We start from the raw sequence: 24503 nt of genomic DNA on the forward strand, positions 1-24503 counted from the left end.
CACTAGACTACACCAAGTCTAAGGTTGTGGAGGATCCCTTGAACTTCATCGATGAGATGTGGAAGATCCTAGAGGCTATTCTTGCAACTTAGATTGAGGTAGTTAATCTTGTTTCCTATCAGCTCAAATATGTACCTAATGTTTGGTACAACCAATCGAAAGAGAGTCATGGTAAGGAATCTGATCCTGCTATTTGGGATGAGTTTGAAAGTGCATTCCTAGATGACTTCTTTCTCCAAGAGTTGAGGGAAGGAAATGTTAAAGTGTTATTGAACCTAAAACAAGTGGGATTGACAGTAAAAGATTAGAGCCATAAGTTCATCCAGCTGTTCAAGTATGCTCCAGAGATGGTCCTCGATGTGAGATCAAATATGAGGAAGTTTGTCTCTGACTTAGGAAAACAAGTGAAGAAAGAGTGCTAGGAAGCTTTACAGATTTTTAACATAAACACCTCCAGACTTATGGTCTATGCACTAAATATGGAGGAGAATAATAAGAAAGATAGGGAGGAATATCAACACAAGAAAGCGAGGTCTGCAGGTAATGCGGCTAACCACTAGAAGAGTGGTAGTGGAAATAAGACGTTCTTTCAAAGAAGTTCTTCTGGATACGCACCATAATCAAATGGTGCACCGGTATCAAACAACAGGATTGACCAACGATCATAGATTAATCAGAACTTTAGAGCACAAGGCTCTCAGTCTTAAGGAAATGTGTCCAAAGGTTCTTCACGAAAGCTTCCTTCTGGTAAGTTTGGCAGATTGCATTTGGGAAAGTGTTATGGCACTAGTGGTTTCTACAAGTGTGGTCAGATGGGCCACTACATGAGAGATTGCTCATCAGAGAGACAAGGTAATGAGGAAATAAGGACAGTCTTCTTCAGCAGCACCATCTTCTTTAGTTGACCAGAGGGGTACTTCTTTAGGTGCAGGCGAAGGTTCAAACCGTCTGTATACTATGGCTGGTCGCCAAGATCAGGAGAACTTGCCAGATATTGTCACTAGTATTCTTAAATACTTTCTTATGATGTTTATGCCTTATTTGATCCTGGTGCAGCCTTTTCTTTTATGACTCTTTATATAGCAGTGAAGTTTGGGATCCATACTGAATATCATTTAGAACCCTTCAATGTTTCTACTATTGTTGTTGAGTACATTTTAGAGAAAAGAGTTTATTGAGATTGTAGAGTTTATATCTATCACAACGATACTATATCCAACTTTGTTGAGTTGGACATAGTAGATTTTGATGTCATTCTAGGTATGGACTCGCTTTATGCTTGATATGCCTCAGTCGATAGTAGAACTCGAGTTCTCAAATTTCAATTTCCAAATAAGAAATTTATTGAGTGGAAGGATTGTCAAGCACTGCGTAAAGGTCGTTTCATCTCATACCATAAGGCCAAAAAGTTAGTTTCTTAGGTGTGTATCTACCACATTGTTTGAGTTAGAGATGATAATGTGGAAGCACCATTCCTTAAGTCAGTCCCAATTGTAAATAAGTTTTCTAAAGTTTTGTTGATAATTTACCTTGCGTCTCTCCTAACAAGATAAATCTTTTTCACGATGCTCAGGCTATCTCTATTCTACCATATAGAATGGCTCCAGCTAACTTAAAAGAGTAGTTGAAATATCATCTTGATAAGGGTTTCTTGAGGCCAAGCATCACACCATGGGGCGCTCCTGTCCTATTCATGTGAAAGAAAGATGGTTCCCTTAAAATGTGCATTGACTACCGTCAGTTGAACAAGGTCACCATAAAGAATAAGTACCCTCTTCCAAGAATCGATGAAATGTTTGACCAACTTTAGGGTACCACTTATTTCTCTAATATAGACCTCAGATCAGGCTATCATCAATTGAAATTGAGAGAAAGTGATATTCCAAAGATAGCTTTTAGAACCTGTTATGGTCATTATGAGTTCATTATTATGTCCTTTTTTTGTGTAACACTCATATACCATTCATGGTCCTTATGAATAGAGTGTGTTTGTTATCGTGTTCATCGACGACATCCTGATATATTCTAGAAATCGAGAGGAGCATGCAAATAATCTCAGAATTGTTCTACAAACTCTCAAAGATGGGGAGTTGTATGCAAAATTTTCCAAGTGTGAGTTTTTTCTCGAATTTGTAGCATTCCTAGGACGCATTATTCTTGCTGAAGGTATTTGAGATGAATAACAAAAGATTAAGGCAGTAAAGAATTGACCCAAACCCACCTCCCTAAATGATATAAAGAGTTTCTTGGATTTGGTGGTTACTACAGAAGGTATGTAGAGGGATTCTCATCTATATCATCCCCATTAACTAAGTGTTCTCAAAATAAGATTAAGTTTGAATGGTCGGATGCTTGTGAAAAAAGTTTTCAAAAGTTGAAAACTAGATTGACTATTACTCCAGTGTTGTCCCTACCCGAGGGAACAAACTAGTTTGTCATTTATTGTGATGCATCCTGAGTTGGACTGGGTTGTGTGTTGATGCAAGGAGGTAAAGTTATAGTTTATGCTTCCAGAGAGTTTATGACCCATGAGAAGATTATCCGACTCATGATCTCGAGTTGGCAGAAGAAGTATTTGCTTTAGAAATATTGCATCACTATCTCTAGGGCATACATGTGGATGTGTTCACCGACCATAAAAGTCTTCAATATGTTTTAAATTGAAAAGAGTTGAACCTGAGGCAGAGGAGATGGTTTGAGTTGCTCAAGTATTATGACATGAGCATTCTCTACCACCAAGGTAAAGCTAATGTTGTTGTTGATGATATTAGAAGATATCACAACCCAGATTTGGGTCATGAAGGCGCCTACCATAACCCTCGAGTAGGTAAGCCAAACCTAAGACAAGCAGAAGGTAAATCTCAATCTAAGTAAATAATGAATAACATAAACCAAAGAAAAGTCAGGCCAAGGTATAGATATGTAAATACGATACAAAATATATAAAAGTCCCGATAGTGACCAAACGAAAGATGAACTGACACTAGATCAAACCCCGAACCTGGTGTCACTTATACAGGAGCTACTAAGTATAAAAGCTGACAATATATATATATATATAAATGTACAATAAAATTTGACTATCCAAAAATACAAATACAAGTTAGAGAAAAAGAGGGAATGTAGCAAGTCTCTGAACGCCAGGAGCTCACCACAATCTTGAACTGACATCGCTATGGACAATCAGGGGCACGATGAGGGTGGCTCAAATTGGGAGTTGCATCCAATGTATCAACGGGCCGCCCGAAATTTATACCTCAAGCTTCTCAATAATAGAAGTAATAATGATAACCCGAGTTATGTATCAACGGGCCACCCGAAATTCTCACCTTCGGCTTCTCACTAACAAAAATAATAATAATAACCCAAGCTATGTACCAACAAGCTGTTTGGAATTAACACCTCGAGCTTTCCATAATAAATGCCAGAATTAAAATATCACCAGCATTTTCCCTTTAGACCAATAACACTTTTTCATCAATCAACAATATTGACATCAACATTTGTATTCTTTAAAATGAAAGTTTTTAAATACCAGCGAAGCAAATCAATAAAAGTATTAAGTCAAAATCATATATCACTTAAGTTGAGTAAAAATATTGTCAAAGGTTCCAAATCACTAACCTGAGACTCCGGTGTACCGAAAACATAACCTCGGGCCCAATATTTCAATATTTAAAAGCAAGCAAGGTATAGGCATACACCGAAATCACCCCAACTGAAAACCAAAACCAAGAAAGTCAAGCAAACGACATTCTATGTTCAAATCACCTAGGAGCAAGTTCTAAGGATTCTAATCGATATAAACAAACCCAGACATCACCTAGGCTAAGGATTCAAGGACTAAGATACCAAAGTAATCACTGATGATGATCATCAGTTCTCAATATCTCAATGAGATCAAAACACCTAATTCACCATCCTTAGCATACACTACTACTCAAGATATATCAATTCTAGCCAAGCCAAGTCTAACAAAAGTAAACCATTACCAACCTCAAAGCCGAGACCGTACCCAAACCACTAAATATTAGTCTTTCCATTCCGTGCCACCTCCAAATGATGCCACTCTATTAAAATATCAAAGAACACATCAACAATATCAACCCACAAGATGTATGAGGAGTGAATGAATAAACAATGGCAAATATGATAAGGAAGAGAAAACTTGATCTTCTTGGAGTGAAACCCTAGATCCCTTTCTTAAAGATGAGAGAGAGACTTGAGAGATCTTGAGGAGTTAGGTTTGGGTCTTAGAAGCTGAGGGAGAGTAAATGAGAGTGGAAAGACTTTGGGGTCTTTAAAAAAGGTTAAATCTACCTTCAAAACGACCTTATTTTGTGTTAAAACACAGGGAAAAGAAGAAAACCCCTTTTTAAATTCTAATCAAAACTTGCTTCATGGGACCCCTTCACGGTTGGTGGTGCTTACCACGGCTCGTGGTGGTGTCCTGTGGTAAGGGACTTGGAAAAATCACGGAGAAGGGCCTACAGGGTAGCCTTAAACATTTCTTCACGCTAGCCTAAATGGTCCGTGAAAAGAATCACGGCCCGTGAATAGTGTCCATGGTGTAGGTCCTACAGAAGGCCTACAAAGGTTCCCTCCATGGATCACTCTATGATATGTGAGTTTCTCCACCACCCATGGTGGTCGTTCATGATCCGTTCTTATAGGACTGAGCCTCTGAATTACCACCACGGGGATACACCATGGGGCGTGATGCATTTCACGACCCGTGATGGCCTTCCGTGGTGGGTTTCTGGTGTCATTTTCCTGCATCTTTTTGAACTTTCATTATTTGCTTATATTTTGAAAATAAACTTCCTAAATTCTCCCGGGGACTTACACCAACCGAAAAAAGGTATTCCAGAGCTAACCGCACTGACTAAATTTTCATCCAAGCACTTTTTCTCAAAGAGTTGACCAAAGTCAAACTAGGCCCAACCTTAAAGTTAAAAAGGCAAAAACACCCAAACTCATAAGAAGACTCCAAAATCCAAACCAACCTTTCTTCTAGAACAAAATGGACCTTTCAGAGTTGATGGAACTGTAGGAATTCTCACACGACGCTCGAATGTCCAGATGTTGACCAAAGTCAACTCTATCAAACCTTGAGCCTCTAAAGTGGCCAAACCACTTCCAAAAATCAAAATAACACCCTAGGAAGCGTGCCACCCATCCAGACATCACATAAGAGCTATCAAGAAACTATGTAAAGGGTTAAAATGGTATAAAAAATGCAAAAACATGTAAATGACCTTGGAGGTCATTATAACATTCACTACTAAAGGGACTTTTGTCCTCAAAACTGAAGGGAGAGAGGTACCTGGTGGTTCAAAAAGATAAGGATATCGGCTCTACATGTCTTGCTCAGTCTCGCAGTCGCGTCCTTGATCGGCCGGTGCCTCCACTGGACTTTCACCAATGGAATCTCCTTAGACCTCAACTTCCTAACCTGTCTATCCAAAATGGCTACAGGCTCCTCCTCGAAGGCTAAGGACTCATCAAACTGAACTGAATACCACTGAAGTACATAAGACTCATCAGGGATGTACCGCCGCAGCATAGAAATATAGAACACAGGGTAAACACTGATGTGTCGGGTATTTATGACATGTTCAATGCTCAAAATGGTGAATTAATGTGCATTAACAACATGTATTTTAGATATGATATGTGTTTTTCTTATGTTACAGGAAAACTAAGTCACATACAAGCTTTGATGATTTGGTTGATCTTGGTACTGTTTGGCTAAGGACTCAAAAATACAAGCCCCACCACCGACCGAAGTGCCTTACATGGGTAGTGGTAACTGGCATAGTGCTAATGAGAAGATAAAGCTTCTGATGAAATTTTGATAAACTAGATCTTCACGGAACCCACCACGAACCATAATGACTTGCACAGGCCATGGTGGCCTCCGTAATGCTAAGGCTGTGAAGAGGCAAAGCTATAATTTTTCCTAAGCATAACTCCACGAAACCCATTACGTCCCGTGGATACCAAGATGGACCGTAGTAATTGCTCATACAGGTTGATGAAAGAAAGTGGAAAATTTTAAAAGGATATCACCATGGAATCCAGTACGGATCGTAGTCATCACCACGAGACGTGATGTGTGCTCGTGAAGAGATGAAAGCTACACAACAGGAACTAAGTTAAATACCACAGAATAGGACTATGGACCGTGAAGTTCAGTACAGTCCGTGGTGCTTAAGTGTGAAATGTGCCGACTTTAGTTTTCCTATTTGGTTTAGGATTTGGTTTTGTATTTCTATAAATACCTGAATTTATTTTATTTTTAGGGTTCAACATATTTACTATTTTTCGAGTACTTTGTGAACATAATGAGGATATACTTAGTAACTTTTGGAGATTTATTCTTTATATATCATTTCGGTTAGTAAAGTATACATTCTGAGACCAGGAGGAGATGAATGAAATATGTGTAAGAAGGACTGGGAGGTGAATTGGATGTTACCTAACTCACTAGATTTTGCATGCAATACAATGAACGATATCATGAATACGATTAGCCTTTTAACTTACAAGTCATGGGGAAACACAATCCTAGTCTAGTCTTCATATTTTTACATCTTTAATCTTATTTACTTGTCTTTGCATTTTTACTTGTTCTAAATTAAAACCAAAACCCCCACTTTTACTTTATGCAAGTTTATTTTTGGGAAGTAGTAATTACGACTGAATAGTGATAGCTAATAGAACTTATTTCAACCTATTCCATATGGGTACAACTCTGACTTTTAATTGGGTAAAATATACTGCTAACGATTATCTATATCTCTTTCGAGAGGTGTAATCAAGAATTATCAAAATGACATCATTACCGGGGATTACGTTTTTTGAAATATTCTATTAGTTTCTACTTCAGTTTGTAGTTCTATTTCTTAATTTTACTTTTGGTTTCTTGTTTTTATTTTTATAGGGAAACAGATAGTGCAAGCCAACCATCCGAAGCAAGGGTCAACCACTACTTCCATATGATACTTAACTATAAAGGTTAATTTGAAATATGAATTCCTAAGAGCATGAGGTGCTAAGGCTGAGAGAGATAGCTGAAAATCTAGTCAGGGATGGTGTTGACAATAGGGGTGAACTCAATGGAGCTTTGCAGGGCAGAGATCAGAGACTTGTGAACTTTGCTCTGGTTGATGATGATGCTGATATGGATGGTGCAGCTAGTGATGATTCCAACCAACACATGATGAACTTTATCTCCACTTGCAAGTCATCTGAAATCCCTAGGGTTAGCTAATCAGTTGTGCGACTGTGTTTCTTTCCATTTTCTCTGTCTGGGGAGGTGATGAAATAGCTGAATGAACTTCTTCATGACTCTATCAAAATTTGGATAGAGTTGAGAAAGCCATTTCTGGAAAGGTTCTTCCTACCATCCAAAAAGATACAGATCAAGGATGAGATTATACTTATAAACAACGACCTAATAAAGCAGTGCATAAGACTTAGGAAAGATTCAGATAGAAGCTAAAGCAGTGTCTAAATCACAATTTGACTAACGCGTACTTGAAAGAGATATTCTACAGGTCTTGCAACTTTGTGACCAAGCCAGTGATAGATGTGTCTTGTGGGGAATCCTTTATGTCTAGGACCATTTAGGAAGCCACAACAATTCTAGATCAGTTCGTAAAGAACAATAGGTCTTGGTATACCAGAGATGCAGATTATTTGGGATTCACGTTTGAGATGTCATTAGAGCAAAAGCGAAAAGAAGAGGAGCGTGATTAAGATATGACTCACATGAGAACACGGATGGACTTATTGACCAAGCGCCTCTTAGGTGGAGGATTAGAGAAGGTGAAAGTTGTGGATACTGGAAGTCAATATGATGATCTAGACTTTGACTATGAGGAGGAATCCAAGTTTCTAAATAACCAGGGGTTTTCTAGATATACAACTCTGGGGAAACCAAGGTCGGAACTTTTAAAGAGAAAACTAGTATGATCGAATCGGAAATTGTGATAAAGGAGGGTCACTGTTATGCCCTGTACTTTTGTACATCGAAAAGCTTTCTTAAACTTCTTAACAGTTTCCACATGACCCAGATTATCTATAATGTTATCAGATAACTCTAAGGAAGAAAGGATGTGATGCGCCATAAGTATAAAGGTTGGAAATTAGGTTATAAGGATTTGAAAGGGGTTGAAGGCCAAATAACAAGTCGTAGGACTCGACTTACTCACGTAAGCTACCAACTTGGATTTCTTTCATACTAGAGCTACTTGAGTACACGTTGAGCTTAAGTAGCAAGGATTACATAGGTTCTTAAAGTAAGATAAGATTACGAACCCATGGAAGAAGCGGAAGGAGGTGTAGCACCTACTTTGAAGCAAGTAGGTGATGCACCTACTTGGACTAAGTAGGTGATGCACCTACTTGACCAAGTAGGTGACTCACCTTCTTGGGGTGGACCCCACCACCATATGGCAGCGTGTGAGTGGCCGCATGGGCTGAGGTGGCTCTCTAAGGGGATGCCACATGTCACCTCTTAAAAAGGGTATATATACATGTAAGTTGCTGAATATTTTCATTCTTCATCTTTAAGCTTGGAAAAAATAGAGAAAACCCTAGAACTAGAGAGGGAGAGCTACGGCCAAGCATGGCTGCCAAGGTAAACCTCGATTTTTCTCCATGAATTAACTATTTAAGGTATCTTACGGTTAAATAATGGTTTTTAACAATGTAAAATAACTATTTGGGGTAGCAAAGAAGTGACGTGAACAACCCGCAAACTTTCAGCATGTTAAGGAGCTTCCGAAGTTAATTTTTGGCAAGGTATGGCTTGATTCTCTTCTCCCATATTTTGGTAAATGTTTAAGCATGTTATATATGTGTAAATATGATTTGGAGACGTGAAAATATGTACGTTATGGCTGAAGAATGTTGCAGTCCGTATAGGGGCTATTTTAACGATATTCTAACGGGTTAAAGTTTGGCTAGTGTCGTTGTTATTGTGGTGTTGTATTGAGATTTGTTTTGTAGTGTTGCAAGGCTGTAAACATGTCTAAATATATGTATAAGTTCTTCTGGTTTCAGCCACATCACATCCCATTTCGTGTGGTTGAGATTTTATGAAATAAAGATTGAAAAGCGTATTTTGGAGTCGTAGTTTGAGCGGGCTGTTTAGGACTAGTTTTGTGTAATGTTGAAGTGGTGTAATTGTTTTTTGTCTGATGGTTGTTATGTTTAACATGTATGCTAAGGTTTGGAGGTTAATTTTAAGTTTGGATAGGGTGAGTTATAGAAGAGATGCTGCCCGAATTCTGTTAACTTCCTAACTAACTTATAGACTAGTCGAGAAAGGCGAATAAGGAATTGATTCCTATGGGTGCTTGGTTGTGGATTTAGAAGATGGAAATTTAAATGTTATTAATATTAGTATTACCTTCGTGTTAAATAGGTTCAGAGGACGACGAGACAAGCTGGGTTAAAAGCAATCGATAAGAGGTATGTAAAGCTATCTTTCTCTTCTTTTTGCAAGTCTTAGTCTTAAGTGGTTTGTATATGAAATGTGAGGATAATTCCATTCATAGAACCCCGAGTATGATTCATAAATCTTATTCACTTCATGATGTTAGAACTCCTGCAATAGTTGAGTTATTGCCTTGTAAGTCTTCTACATGACAAAAAGTAGAGTATGTAAAGCCTATCCTTTATCTTCTTTGACATGTCCTAGATATAAGTAAAATATGATACGATTGCTGAGGTGATTCCATTCCTAAGTGTCTCTTATTCACTTCTGGATATCAAACTTTTATAATAGTCGAACTACTTTCCTTGAATCTTCTATATGTTAAGGAAATAATGAGTATACGGGCTCCTAGTCTTAAGGACAGTATGAAAACACATGCTCCTGAGTCCTTAGGCATCTGGCCTTACTTTAATACATGGCTAGGGTCCCCAAGATTCTAATTGATATAGCCCCTAATGATAGTTAAAGGGAACTTGAGATGACTATACTACTACTCTAGTCCTCAGACGATAGCTTAGTCTTCTTATACTTTCGAGTCTCTAATAATGATTTAAATTGCATATAGTTACTCACTATTTCACTCGTGAATACTGTGACACTTCTTTCATCAAGTCTCGATATAGGTATGTAATTGTGCACAGTTCGCTGCATTAACTCACTGAGTCCCTCACTAGAGGGCCAGGTAAGTATGTATATATATGATGATGTGGGGTGATAAGGTGATAATAGCGCTGGGCCCTGTGATGGTCCTACAGATATATGATTCACCGATTCCATGAAAGGGTCGGCTATATTGTATGATATGAGCATGCATACTTTGATGATTCCTCAGGTACAGGTATAGTGGTTTCTTAAATAACATACTTATCTCCTAAGCCTTATCACAAATGTTCTCCCATTTATACTATGTTATGCTTTATATACTCAGTATATATGTCGTACTGACCCCCCCTTTTCTTCGGGAGGCTGCATTTTATGCCCAAAGGTACATACACACGTGTTGGAGATCCGCCAGCTTAGGACTCCACCCAACAAGCTTGGGAAGAGCTCTATTGTGTCGGAGCCGATCTTTTGTCACTAAACCACTATTTTATGTACTTGTCTATTAAGGGGTATGGCGGGGGCCCTGTCCCGCCATATGTTACCATTGATATTCTTAGAGATCTATAGACATATGTATGTGGGTTAGTTACAAGGTCTTTGCAGCTGGGCCTATACGGCATATTGTAAATGTTAGTAGGTTATGGCAGCCTTGTTGGCTTGCGTGCCCATTCCTGATATGACGCAAATGAAAGAGGTGATATATATATGAAACTATAATCACCCACCGGGGTTCTTGTGTTCAATCCTTATATTTGATGGGTTCTTGTATACAAACCTTATATTTGATAGTTATGTATACGGGGTCCAGGTCACATCCTAGTTGCGGCCTACGGGGTTAGGTCGTGACAAAAATAGTATCAGAGCAGTTCATGCTTGGAGTGTCTACAGACCATATCTAGTAGAGTCTTGTTTATCCTGAATAGACAAGTATGTAAAATAGTGGTTCAGTGAAAAAGCTCGATTCCGACACAATAGAGATCTTCCTAAGCTTGTTGGTGGAGTCCTAAGCTGGCAGATCCCCAACACGTGTGTCTGTACCTGTGGGCATGAAACGCAGCCCCCCAAAGAAAAGGGGGGTCAGTACGACATATGTACTGAGTATATAAAGCATAACGTAGTATAAATGAGAGCACATCTACGATAAGGCTCAGGAGATAAGTATGTTATTTAAGAAACCACTGTACTTGTACCTAAGGAATCATCAAAGTATGCATGCTCATATCGTATAATATAGTCGGCCCTTTCAGGGACTCGGTGAATCATATATCTGTAGGACCATTACAGGGCCCAGCACCATCATCACCTTATCACCCCACATCATCCTATATATACATATATATCCGACCCTCTAGTGAGGGACTCGATGAGTCAATGCAGTGAACTGTGCATAATTACATACCCAGCCCGAGATTAGATAAAAGAAGTGTTATAGTATTCACGAATGGAGTAGTGAGTAACTATATGCAATTTAAATCACTATCAGAGACTCGGCAATATAAGAAGACTAAGCTATCGTCTGAGGACTAGAGTAGTAGTGTAGTCATTTCCAGTGCCCTTTAACTGTCATTAGAGGCTATTTCAATTAGAATCTCGGGGACCCTAGCTATGTATTAAAGTAAGTCTAGACGCCTAAGGACTCAGGAGCATGTGTTTTCATACAGTCCTTAAGACTAGGAGCCCGCATACTCATTATTTCCTTAACATATAGAAGGTTCAAGGAAAGTAGTTTAACTATTACAAAAGTTCGACATCTAGAAGTGAATAAGATACACTTAGGAATGGAATCACCTCACCAATCATATCATATTTTACTTATATCTAGGACATGTCAAAGAAGAGAAAGGATAGGCTTTACATACTCTACTTTTCATCATATAAAAGACTTATAAGGCAATAACTAAACTATTGCAGGATTTCTAACATCACGAAGTGAATAAGATTTATGAATCATACTCAGGGTTCTATGAATGGAATTATCCCCACATTTCATATACAAACCACTTAAGACTAAGACATGCCAAAAGAAGAGAAAGATAGCTTTACATACCTCTTATCGATTGCTTTTAACCCGGCTTATCTCGTCGTCCTCTGAACCTATTTAACACGAAGATAATACTAATATTAATAACCTTTAACTTTCCATCTTCTAAATCAACAACCAAGCACCCATAGGAATCAATTCCTTATTCTCCTTTCTCGACTAGTCTATAAGTTAGTTAAGAAGTTAACGGAATTCAGGCAACATCTCCTCTATAACTCGCCCTATACGAACTTACAATTAACCTCCAAAACTTAGTAGACATATTAACCAAAACAAACCGAAGCTAATACACAATTACACCACTTCAACATTACATAAAACAAGTCCCAAACAGCCCGCACAAACTACGACTCCAAAATACGATTTTCAATCTTTATTTCATAAAATCTCAACCACACAAAATGGGACGTGATGTGGCTAAAACCAGAAGAAACTATACCTATATTTAGACATGTTTCCATACCTGCAACACTACAAAACAACTCCCAATACAACACCACAATAACAACGATACTAGCCAAACTTTAACCCATTAGAATATCGTCAAAACAGCCCCTATACGGCCTGCAACATTCTTCAGCCATAACATACATATTTTCATGTCTCCAACTCATATTTAGACATACATAACATTCTTAAACATTTACCAAAACGTGGAAGAAGAGAATCAAGTCATACCTTGCCAAAAATCAACTTCGGAAGCTCCTTAACATGCTGAAAGTTTGCGGGTTGTTCACGTCACTTCTTTGCTACCCCAAATAGTTATTTTACATTGTTAAAAACCGTTATTTAACCGTAAGATACCTTAAATAATTAATTTACGGAGCGAAATTGAGGCTTACCTTGGCCACCATGCTTGGCCGTAGCTCTCCCTCTCTAGTTCTAGGGTTTTCTCTAATTTTTTCCAAGCTTAAAGATGAAGAATGAAAATATTCAGCAACTAACATGTATATATACCCTTTTTAAGAGGGTGACATGTGGCATCCCCTTAGGGGTGACATGTGGCAGCCCCTTAGAGTGCCACCTCAGCCCATGCAGCCACTCCAATGCTGCCACATGGTGGTGGGGTCCACCCCAAGAAGGTGAGTCACCTACTTGGTCAAGTAGGTACATCACCTACTTAGTCCAAGTAGGTGCATCACCTACTTAGTCCAAGTAGGTGCATCACCTACTTAGTCCAAGTAGGTGCATCACCTACTTGCTTCAAAGTAGGTGCTACACCTCCTTCCGCTTCTTCCATGGGTTCGTAATCTTATCTTACTTTAAGAACCTATGTAATCCTTGCTACTTAAGCTCGATGTGTACTCAAGTAGCTATAGTATGTAAGAAATCCAAGTTTGTAGCTTACACGAGTAAGTCGAGTCGTACGACTTATTATTTGGCCTTCAACCCCTTTCAAATCCTTATAATCCTATTTCCAACCTTCATACTTATGGTGCATAACATCCTCTCTTCCTTAAAGTTATTTGATAACATTATAGATAATCTGGGTCACGTGGAAACTGTTAAGATGTTTAAGAAAGCTTTTCGATATACAAAAGTATGGGGCATAACATCCTTCCCCCCTTTAGAAAATTCGTCCTTAAATGTTAACTAGTCTTATACTGTCTTGCATGGACTTTAGGAATTCTTCGTAATAGTTGTCATCCATAGTCCTTTTATTCATTAACTCAATTAATCTAGGAGTTTAGACTTCCTATAGGCATAGGGAACACGCACGGATATCTCTTCTCGATATCCCTTTTGGCTTCCCAAGTCATCTCTTTTCCGATCTTATTTTGCCATAACACTTTGACGGGAGTCACATCCCTAGTTCTCCACTTTCTAATCTGCTGACCCATGATGGCGATAGGTTTCTCCTCGTAGGATGACTCCTTGTTACGTAGATCGCATCCACCAGAAATAATTTGGAAGGGTCACTTATACCTTTGCAAAATCTTGACATATGAGGGATTGGGTGTACCGCTTCCAAATCCGATGGTAGGTCCAACTCATAGGCAGCTCTTCCTATCCTACAAATTATCTTGTAAGGACCAACTTATCTCAGGCTACATTTCTCTTTCTTGTCAAGTCCCTTTATACCTTTTATTGGTGATGCTTTCATGATGACCTAACCCCCAACTTTAGACTCAAAAGGACGAGATCGATTATCTGAGTATGACTTTTGACGACTCTATGATGCTACTAGTTTCTCCGGAATGGGTTTCACTTTATGAATAGCCTATTGGCTTATATCCGGGCCCATCAGTGGACCTTCATCAATATTAAACCCACCTGTAGGTGCTCTACACCTTCTGCTATACGAAGCTTTCTATGGTGCCATATGGATGCTATTATAAGCAAATTCAATAAGTGACAAGTGAACACTCCAGCTACCTCTGAAGTTAATAATGCAGGCCCGTAACATATTTTCTAGCATTTGCATAGTGCACTCGGTCTGTCCATTAGTCTGAGGGTGAAAGGTTGTGCTAAGATTCACCTAAGTTCCCAATTCCTTCTTGGAATGATCCCCAGAAGTTAGTTGTAGATTGGGCTTCTCCGTTTGAGATAATAGCTATGGGGATCCTGCGAAGTTTTACTATTTCCTTCTTATATAGTCTCGCATAGTCCTTAGCTGAATATATGCTCCTAACTGGAAGGAAGTTGCTGATTCCTATTAGCCTATCCACAATAACCCATACTGAATCATTCTTTTGTAAGGCACGAAGTAAGTCTGTAATGAAGTCTATATTCTAGAATCATCAGCCCCCATGTATTATCTCTCGCTTAATTTTAAAAGACTTTAATTGTCATTATGCTCTATATCTCCTAAGCTCAATCCTTAGGGTTGGCTATCAAATAACGTTAGGATTTCCCCTATATAATAATTGTACATAGTTGCTCTATGCGCTATCTATCATCCACTGGTATAATTCTGAAAAACATTTGGCATACAAGTTTACCATCTTTTAGCAACCAGCTAATTCTGATCGTCTTACTTAACCCATTTTATAATTCTCTTAGCCCAACTTGTAACACTCTAGGCATGTTCTACTGTGTTCTTACTCAGACCGTTTTTCCAGTTCTCTTAGCACACATCATATTATAATCTTTACACGAATGTGTTAGGTGCTTACAGTAGTCCAGAAGATGCCTTAACATCGCCATATTAGTCCCTTACCTCCTTTAGTTGATGTTAGGGCTCCACTATGGCTTTTGTCTTTAATACTGATTATATCTTAATAGTTTTTCCTCAAACCATCTTATACTTTTATTTAATGCATTCGAACTATGGCAATCACCTTGCTATTATTGACTCCTTATTAGCTTCATCGAGTATTCACTTGATCTCACTCTTTACATACCAATATTCGTAGGTTGCAAAACTATTCTTGTACAATTTGCACCAAGTGCGTTTAATTCCACTCATAGTCTCCCCTACTCTTGGCTTACTCTGCTCTACATATGCCATTTTATTGATAGGCACTCGTAGTCTATTTTGTCACCTTTGTCTTGCTTCCTTTACTTATCCTTGAGTCTTCTTACTTCTACTATAGGTGGGATTTCTTCTCCTTTCTCTTATGCTAATTGTATGTCACAATATCAGTAGCCAATAACTGTTTTTCTAACGTCCCAACCTTTAGTCATGTATAGCCTTTCTATCCTTTACAATACCTTTACATCACCCATTATTATTCTCTTTTCCATATTCATCTCTTTTATATGCACCCGTTCTGCAGTGTCATACCATTTAAGGTCTTTGCCAATAATTCCCAGCACTGTCTCAGATATCATGGCTTCTATCCATTTATTGCTGGCCTTTAGATCTTGTTAACTCATTCCAGCATGGGATCTCACTTGAAGTTTAAGTGTTCACGCTAACACGTTGTAGTGTCGGTTGGTTTTATCTCATGCTTGTATTTTTTATATCCACTCTCCCCCCTTTAGGGTAGGTGTATCTATGTTATTGTCTGGGTATTTCTAACTTTCCAAATGCATATGAGTCTTTTCCAACATATTTAGTATACTGTGCTATATTCGTATCTTTGTTTATCTCACCTATACTTTAGGTTACCCATGTACGAAACCCTAATACAATCATGAGGTGATCTAAATTCTCGATATATCGTATAAAATCTTATCTGTGATTAGTACTCGAGAATGTAATTGATGTAGCAATTTATCCAAAGCCACATTCTATGTATTCTGGTCAATAGTTAGTTAATACTTATAGTCGCTTCAATCCTACTTAGACAGCACTTATATTCCGATGATCAGTGTCCAAAACTATCTTGAGGTAATATTTTTGTCCCAACCTATATCATCTCTTTCTTTTTGAGGGATTCATATTGCACCACTTGTTTCTCAAATCTACTGTCCTTGTCCCCTAAGGATTTCCCTATTTTGAGGTGAGATTATGTGCATCCATTACCCTTCTAGAACTCATGCCTTTCATCCTTGTCGTATACCCGATGCTATCTTCTAATCTCGCTTAAAATCATAACAACTTGGTTTTAATAGCGGTCTTGTCTTATCACCTTTTCATCATACTATACCTTCAGTTCGTAGCTGTCTATTTCCCTTTGTGTCTGATACTCATACTTAAGTAATTACATCTATCTTGAGTTCTTCCTTTAGTAGTCCCTTCATTTCTTATTTTTTTAAAACATCTTCTATCTACCTCTACTTGTTCTTAGCATACCAGTCATTTCTAGCATTCATCTTGTCTTGTTACTCACCTTTATTTTCGTTACCACTTGACCTTTTATTCTGAACCTTCCTTATGAGTATGTGTAAGTCTTCTTATTCATTCTCTATTTTCTTTTCTGTTTTCCATAAAACACGTCATATCCTTTAGTTATTTCCTTACTATGCTTTACTTATTCTCATAACGATCTTCGTTACATTCACATGATATCTTGTTCACATTCAATCTCATAGTATAACACTGCTTAACCGTCTTCATGGTTCTTAGTATGGGTTAATTATACTCGATGAGGTAAACGCACTTAACCTTTGTCTCAATCATCCCTTAGTCTCACCAGTCTTTTCCAAATTCTTTTTCCACACCAATATTGACCTCCTCGTTACTATTACCATCACTTTGGTAATTAATTTATTTCTTGAGGTCAGCCATACTCGTAGTTTAATTAAATCTCATTCCTATCATAGACAAGGCATACTACAACCCTGTATCTTATGGTTACTAAGATTGCCAAACTTAAACAAACCTTTGAAAAAGAAATTTGCTCTAATTTTCCAAATGCCTTTTGGGATAGTAAATCCCATACCATTGAACTTCCTTATATTGATGGATTCAATGAAATGGCCATTTCTACGAAAGCTAGGCCAATTCAAATGAATCACGAATTAATGGAAATTTGTAAGAAAGAAATTCATACTCTTTTGGCAAATAATATTATTAGACCTTCAAAATCTCCGTGGAGTTGTTTAGCGTTTTATGTTAAAAATGCTGCAGAGAAAGAAAGAGGATCTCCCTGACTTGTTATCAATTACAAACCTCTGAACAAAGCCTTGAAATGGATTAGGTATCTGATTCCTAATAAAAGGGATCTTTTGAAAAGAACTTACAAAGCTAATATTTATAGTAAGTTTGATATGAAATCAGGATTTTGGCAAATACAGATTTCTGAAAAAGATAAAGACAAAACTGATTTCAATGTCCCATTTGGACAATATGAGTGGAATGTAATGCCTTTTGGGTTAAAAAATGCCCCTTCAGAATTTCAAAATGTCATGAATTCTATTTTTAACCATATCAGTCATTTGTCAATTGTTTATATTGATGATGTTTTAATCTTCTCTAAAGACATAGATTCTCATTTTAAACATCTTAACATTTTTTATAATATAGTCAAGAAAAACGGTCTTGTAGTTAGTGCTAAAAAGATTAAATTAGTTCAAACACAAATCAAGTTTCTAGGCCATGATTTATACCAAGGTACCTATAAACCAATTTGTAGAGCCATTGAGTTCTCAGACAAATTTCTCGATATTATTACTGATAAAACTCAACTGCAAAGATTCTTGGGAAGTCTCAATTATATTGCTGATTTTATTCCTAAAGTCAGATAAATTTCTCGATATTATTACTGATAAAACTCAACTGCAAAGATTCTTGGGAAGTCTCAATTATATTGCTGATTTTATTCCTAAAGTCAGACAAATTTGTAAACCGTTGTTTGACAGGTTAAAAAGAATACTGTTTCTTGGGACGAGGAACAAACTAATGTTGTCATCAAAATTAAAGGAATTATTAAGACTCTTCCTTGTCTAGGAATTCCTAACCCTGATCATTTTATGATTGTTGAAACAGATGCCTCTGACAAAGGTTATGGTGGAATTCTTAAACAAAGAAAATCCCCTGAATCACCAGAACAATTAGTTCGATACACTTCTAGAATCTGGAATTCCGCACAAAAGAATTATAGCACTGTCAAAACGGAAGTTCTTGCTATAGTTCTCTGTATTACTAAATTTCAAGATGACTTAGTTAATAAAGAATTTTTACTTAGAGTAGATTGTAAATCTGCTAAAGATATTCTACAAAAAAGATGTTAAAAACCTCGTATCAAAACAAATATTTGCCAAGTGGCAAACTCTACTGTCTAGCTTTGATTTCCAAATTGAATATCTCAAGGGAGAAGATAATTCTCTCCCACACTTTTTAACCAGAGAATTTTTACAGGGAAAATCATGAGACTTGGAGCTCCAACAGCAAAAGGACCCTTCAAGGGGAAGGAAGTAGCAACAAGAACTACTTCGGTAAAACCTTTCAACATCAGGCCAGAATTAACTGGACCATCCAACCGATACTCAGCTTTGGCCCAATTACCACCCATAAATCCTACAACATTCCCTCTATTACTTCTAAGTACATCGTCCAACATGCTAATTATGAAAAAACCTTTTGCTCAAACCTCAGAGCCTAGTTCAATCTCCCCTTTAGGAAAACAGAGATTTTCCCATACTTAGACAAAAGATAGTTATACTGTAAAAACTCCCGAAAGCTTTGCAGAAGAAGTAACTCCAACAGCTTCTCCCTCTAAACCTAAAGAAAAGGAAAAGTTTGAACTTAATTCTTTGCAGGTTATCCCAATCTTAGCTCTGGACAAAGAGTATGAAAACTACGAGATTAAACATCTCCTAAAACCCCTTTACACCAACAGAAATTATGTGGATACTGAAAAAATCCACTTAAAACTAGATTATTTTATGAATTCTTTCTAATTGACACCGATTCTATTGAAATAGAACACAAATTAGCAGACAAAACCAATCCAGACAGCATTGCATATTCTAAGTTTACAATCAAAAAGATTTTAACTCCTTTCGAATGGCAAGTTGACCATTTACATACTCCTATTAATTTCTCTAGAGAACTTAGACCCCAAACATATAACTGGTGGGACTATAAACAAGCTTGGTTTAATTTAATGTACTTAAGACCTTCATCACATACTTGGTTTGTAAAGTACAGCCCTGAGTTAGCCAAATCCATCATTCCTAGATGGTTTTATAAATGGTGGCATTGTTTTGGGGGAAACCACAAAACTTTGCCTAAACTATTTTCTGAAAAATTTAGTCAGTTTCAAATTGACCAAGGCATTTCCACATTACCAGAACACATTCAGATGTGTAAATATTTTATTCAAAACAAAATTTCTTTTATTATAAGTTGGACTTTCAGAATTGCAGAATTTGACAGAATCAAATATCTGTCCAAAGAAATCCTCATCAAAGGATGGTCACCAGCTCCTAAGGAACACCAACATGTTCCTCAGAAAATAACTCCCTCAAAAGGATCTCCAAAAGATGAATTAAAGAAAAGACTTCAAAAGGCTTTATCTGAAATTGATTATAACCCTAATGAGGAAGAAGTCCTCCAGATTTTAGAAGAAGCCTCTTCTCAAAGTGATGACAATGGAGATATGCTACATCAAAAGGGTCTAGCACGGGCCTATTTACATCCGTTTGATTAAAATCCTAATTGAGTGTATTAAAATACGGAATAATTAGTCTTCCAAATAGAGATGCATAGTATCAGAATTATTTGGAAGAAAAAGATGAGTCTCTGAAAAGAGATGGAATATCTTTTGATTTAAATTAAAATAGACCCTACTCCACCGAAAGTTCCTTAACTTATTCGGAAAAGAAGACAGACAACTTTTAACAGCTTTTGACCACTCAAAAGAAGTGGACCCTCTTAAAGACATACATTCACCAACTGATGGACCCCTCAAAGATAAGATAATCCTCAACAGCCAATCAAATGAAGGCCGCAAGGATTCTCATTATCTTCCTCAGTCTATATAAAGGCTTGTATGATTTCATTGGAAGGCATCAAAAAATTTACTACTGAAATTTCTTTTAGTCTTGCACTCTTGTAATCAAAACGCCTATCCCTTCGGCTCAACGACTGCCTATCGGCATAAGAACTATTTGACAAGATTTCTACACCTCACCTTAACCACCAGAAATAATTTCCATTTTATGAAATAGGACCAAGAAACTTATATATTATAAGCAAAGCATAATGATTCTAAAAACTAGATTACTAAAAACTTATCAAAACATAAGTATAATCTAGGAAAGAGTATTTAGCTATGCATAGCTAATAATAACAACCTAGCTCTGATACTAGTTCGTCTTTCTTAGAGTCAAATCTTCCCATGATTTGCTTCATACTAAAAGGAGTTACTTCATGCTTTTCTTCCTTTTACCAAGTGACTAATTTTGTAGTTCAATTAGATACTTTCTCCTGGCTTCTTCATCTTGAATATGTTCGATAGTGGAGAATAAAGTTTCTATAGAACTTTCAGATATTACATTGATAGATTTGCTATCGCACATGCAAAAGGCTCCATTGCAATTGCATTCTGAATCATCTTCTTCAGAAGTAGTATTATGGGTGACATTTAGAAACTCGTTATCACTTTCATTTTCTATCGAGCATTCTGACTCAGATTCAGATTCTTTCTTTTCGATAATAGAGAAGAGTTTTTGCTTAGTTTCATCGTCTACTTCCAATAGACTGACTTTATTTCTTTTCTTTTTGTTTCTAGGACATTTGTTGGATCAGTGTCCTTTCTTACCACATGTCCAACAAGTGTCTTCAGATGATTCTTTAGAAGGCTTCCTTTTGAACCTTCTCTTGGGTTTATCTCTATATTCTCTTTTCTTGAAAGATCTCTTTTTGCGGGAGTAGCTTTGAGAAGTTCTTCCTTGTTTTCCTATTTTTCTGGAGGATGGGGGTTTTAAGACAGGGAATCCAAAATCTTGACAGAAACTACCCAATTCGGAAGAGTAGGTTTTTTGTTCCCTTTTAAGTTGTTCCTTTAACTTAAGGTCAGTACATAGTTCCATGGTTGTGATGTTGATAAGACTAATAAGGTCTCCGTAAGAGAGGTGTGGGTAGGGAATTTTTCCTTCACATCTGTCTCTAATTTTGGACCTTATTTTTTCTGCAAAGTGTGGGGGTAACCAACTAAGAAATCTTTCTTTCCAATAGTCATTATTGCAATCAGATCTTATCATGACTTTGTTGATGAACATATCTTTATACCATCTGAAGTCAGTCAACTTTTTGGAGTAAAGGTTGTTGAGAATTTCTAAACTTCTATCTTGGAAGATTCTAGGTTCTCCTACGAAATGTTTAGCGATGCAATAGACAAGAGTAGCTGTCGCATCTTCTAATTTAGTAATATAGAGAACTATAGCAAGAACTTCCTTTTTAACAGTGCTATAATTCTTTTGTGTGGAATTCCAGATTCCAGAAGTGTATCGAACTAATTGTTTTGGTGATTCAGGGGATTTTCTTTGTTTAAGAATTCCACCATAACCTTTGTCAGAGGCATCTGTTTCAATAATTATAAAATGATCAGGGTTAGAAATTCCTAGACAAAGAAGAGTCTTAACAATTCCTTTAGCATTTGTGAATTGTACCCAATGCACTAAAAAACTCCAAAGTTTAAGACAAGGTAAGTGATCATGCCTACGATGCCCTAGGAATCTATAGTGGGTTACCTTACTACTCAAACTTCATCAAGTATCCACATGTGTTACCTCCCATGAAGAGCTGATTTAGTACCGCAGCACGACATCCATGAGCTGCACTATTTCTCCATTGTCGGATTCTGAATAGTGTCAATAAGAAGTGCACCATTCTTTCTTTGATTCACAATGGCTGACAATAGCCCCATTTGCTACTCCAACTTTTTGATAAAGGTTGAGTGTAACTCTACCACTTGGGTTATTTTTGACATGTCGCCCTTTAGCTCCTCAACATCAGCTTTTGTAGATTCTGTTTTCTACAGTACTTTAGTTAGTATCTCTTCTATCCTTGAGTTACTCCAGCTTCACCTTTCTCTCTGTTTATCGTATGCACTTAAATACAACTCCGATCATTTCAATATTTCTCCTTGGTATGCCAATTACCTTGATTGTGGTGTTCTGCCCTATCATAATATCCATCCCTTGCAAAACTCTGACCTTGATTTCCAAAATTATGAGTGCAAAAATCTCCTTGGTTGTTTGTCACGACTCGATTTCTCAGGTCATGATGGTACCTATCATAACACCCCGGTAGGTAAGGTAAACCTGTAATCTAAAACTGCAAGTACTGGGTGTTAGGGGAAATACCAAATAGAACTAAAGGTAACCAAATAAATACCAAAATAAGGATGAACGAGATAAATATATATAAAATTAAATCTCTCCCAGAACCAGGAAGTCACTAGTACGGAGTTACTACCAAAATAAAATGAGTACAAGTCCCAAAAATGGACAAAAATATATACAACACTGGCTAGTCTTAAAAGTACAAAAGAATGCTATCCAAGCTGAAGGAGACAAAAATAATCTCAAAATGGCATGTGCTCACCTTGGTCTCCAGATGTGGCTGCAACAGGCTCGATCTACCAATGATGATAGCTAGTGCTCAGACTTACATCACAAAAGTAGATGCATAGTGTAGTATGTGTACAAGATATAAGGTACTAGTAGGCATCATAGGCTGACTGAGTAGGAAAGGTAAAAGAAATACAAAAAAGAGGAATAAGCCTAAACAAGAGTCATAATAAGAATCTAAGGTAAGAGAGGTAACAAACCAAACAAACAGGAAGATACTATCTAAGAAGACTACAGCTAACTATACCCTACTAGACCACCATAAGCCCAGCTGGGACACTCGTGCGCAATTTAAAATAAAACTCGGACGAACCCCCATGAGCCTTCTGGGTACACAGAATAGTTACAACTGCCAAGTCTAGGGAGTGCGAATCCACTTGAACGAATATATTTCCATAGAACCAATACTCTTATTTACAATCAACATCTTTTGGAGCCCTTCTTGAACGAATATATTTCTATGGAAAAATAGAATATCTTGTAGAAGTCTTTGCAAAGGATTATAGGAATTAAGAATCTTTGATGCCAAGAACTGAAGAAACATACCATTCCTGAACCAAAAATCTCAAAGAGTCAGTTAATCATGAATACTCTAGGGTCCGAGACCAAGACTGGTACTCGAATGCTCGCCTGGATTCCGAAAAATTGGTCAAGGCTAGGACTGAGACCCGTATGCTCACCATAATACATTAATACGGTGGAGGCCGGTACTAGGACCTGCATGCACCATACTAACAAGTTGGTAGAGGCCGAGACTAGGACCCGGATGCTCCCAGATGGGATTCCAGAATAGAGCCAGGACTAGGACCCGGATGCTCATAGATGCTCTAATCGGTAGTTCTAAATATTATCCTTTTTAATTGGATGCGAATAATTTTTGAGGATCTCCTCCATAATGAATTAACTGGTATGTCACCAGAGCTTCAACCAGAATCAAAATAAGCCAAACATGAAGTCTAGTATCATCGATGTATCTTAGAAGTCACAATCATAGGAAATTATGGATAAGGTAATTCATGAGAGAAAATTTACGTCCTAGGTAAGGCCCAACTACTAAACACTAGTCTATGATGTCATTCTACAAGGATCTAAGCCAGCTGGAGAGACGCCGTAGCATCTAAAGCAAGTTCCAACAACCTATACTAAGGTCAATATGCTCTATAACACCAAATAAATGAGATCGATGCCACTTATAGTACTAACATTTAATGGGAGAGATCACATGCTTTCAATTACCTAAAAAGGGGATAAAAGCCTAAACCATGATTTCTAACACCTAAGATATATAGACAAGCTACCCAACCCAAATTCTATCCATCTCAACATGATTTCACATATTCTAGCTCCATCTAAAGAAAGAAAATTGGTAGCCTACCTGTAGGCCGACCATGTGCACTCCAAATCACTTTACCAAAGCTTTTCCTTTCTGTACAGCTTCGAAAC

This window comes from Solanum dulcamara, chromosome 4 (genome assembly GCF_947179165.1).
Source record: "Solanum dulcamara chromosome 4, daSolDulc1.2, whole genome shotgun sequence".
Taxonomy (NCBI): domain Eukaryota; kingdom Viridiplantae; phylum Streptophyta; class Magnoliopsida; order Solanales; family Solanaceae; genus Solanum; species Solanum dulcamara.